Source organism: Fulmarus glacialis, unplaced genomic scaffold, assembly GCF_000690835.1.
Source record: "Fulmarus glacialis isolate BGI_N327 unplaced genomic scaffold, ASM69083v1 scaffold32949, whole genome shotgun sequence".
NCBI classification, from domain to species: Eukaryota; Metazoa; Chordata; class Aves; order Procellariiformes; family Procellariidae; genus Fulmarus; species Fulmarus glacialis.
This window is the reverse complement of record NW_009233107.1, coordinates 1-1,993: the sequence shown is the minus strand read 5'-3', so window position 1 is coordinate 1,993 and position 1,993 is coordinate 1.

Here is a 1,993-nt window from a genome sequence, read left to right as displayed (position 1 = left end):
CCCTACAAGGCTTAAGCAATTACTGAGTTAGCGTAAAGATTCACCAAGTGTATTTCCGTTTTTTATTAAGTTGATTTAGCTTAAACTGTATTTCCAAAATGTATTTCACTCCACAGGGACAAGAGAAAATATTACAGTCTCATAAATACTGCACGCTCAGACATCCCTTTGATTTCTCACAGGGAGCTAGTATGCAACAATTGCTCTGCTAAAGCCCTGTGTATTGTTTGGATATCAGCTAGGTGAATTCTTCAGACCCAATCCAGTTTTCTCAGGTGGCTTTTCATTCATGGCTTAAACTCCATAAAATAATAAGGTAACTAGTCAGCAGTTGCTTCTCATTCATTTTCATGATGTTATCACGAGATGGGGGAGGGTGTGCTACCTATGCAAAGAAATGTCCTCAAATTCCTGGGGGCTCAGGGAAGCTGGGGAGAAGGGAAGGAGGGGTCGGCCGATCCTCCGCTCCTGTGCAATGGTGAGAACCTGGGCCTGGCAGAGAGTGTAGGTTGGACCACAGTCCTGCTGCCTCCACTATTAGTTACACAGAGGTTAACGGCGTATCAAGGGAATCATATATCTGGACTGACCAGGGCAGGCTCTCAAAGACAGGATCTCGCCCTCATGTCCCAATAAAGGTCATTTTCTTTGAGATGCTATTTTTATCCTGAATTTTAGAAAGAGATTTTCTCCTTGTCTCCCCCACCTCTCTGTGGCCCTGGGAACTCGGCTATTCCCAGCACCACAGCGGGAGAGGAGCCTGTTCTTGGCATCAGGTTTCATGGATGGCTGTAGGGAAGCAGTAAAGTGTTCCTGGCAAATAAACTGTGTGAGCCGGGGAAGAGGCTTCTTTCCTTCTTTCTTTTCCTCTTAATCCAGTTATTATCTGATCTGTATCCTTTAAATAACTATATATGCCCTTGCTTCTTCCAACTCTGGAGCTGGCTTGTGATAGCTCTTTAATTCCACCCATACGTGCTTAGACAGAAGCTGGCCTAGCAAATTTTACACCTCCGAGTACGGCTCCCAGGGCTCTGGTTAAGATCCCATCTGACCTAAACTTCTCTCATTATAAACAACCATAAATGTTGGTTTGGGATTTTTTCCCAAACAATAGCAGTTACAGGAATATGTAATTTTGCTTTTGCCATTTATAACTAACCCCCCCCCCAGGCCATTTAATATAAATGACACTGAAAGAGGAAAAAATCTGTTTTTGATTTCCTTTTTATTTTTATATGGGTCATCTCTGAGGTTTTGCATTTATTGTTATTATTGTTAGGATATATTTCTTTCCTTTCCTCAGCCTTTGTTCCCAGGTTTGAACTCAGTGAGGACATTGCCTAGCTTTAAAAAATATTGTTAATAGCTGCCTCTTCTTGAAAAGGCCTGAGACTCTAAGTATATGTAGGCATGTAAAAATTAAAGTTTATTTTATATGGGTCATCTCTGAGGTTTTGCATTTATTGTTATTATTGTTAGGATATATTTCTTTCCTTTCCTCAGCCTTTGTTCCCAGGTTTGAACTCAGTGAGGACATCGCCTAGCTTTAAAAAATATTGTTAATAGCTGCCTCTTCTTGAAAAGGCCTGAGACTCTAAGTATATGTAGGCATGTAAAAATTAAAGTTTATAATATTATCCTGATGAAACGTAAAAGGCCTGAATCTGTGCCTTAATATAAACGATTTTAAAGTGCTCATTAAATGCTAAGCACTTACCGGTATTAAATGACAAAACTCAGTGTCGGGATGCCTTAAGGCTGGGAAGCTATTTTAACTTCAAGGAACCTTGCTGTGACAATTTTTATAAGCAAGTATCATATACCATCAAATAGATCTCAAATTACACAGTGGCAACCTATGTATTGCATATAATCTATGGTGATTAGGTGCACTATTAGATTATGTGTGTATAAATTCTATACTGTGTTTATAAATTGCCTTTACCGTGAATGAGGGTGCAAAGCAAGGGGCTTGGGTGCTCCTCTGAAC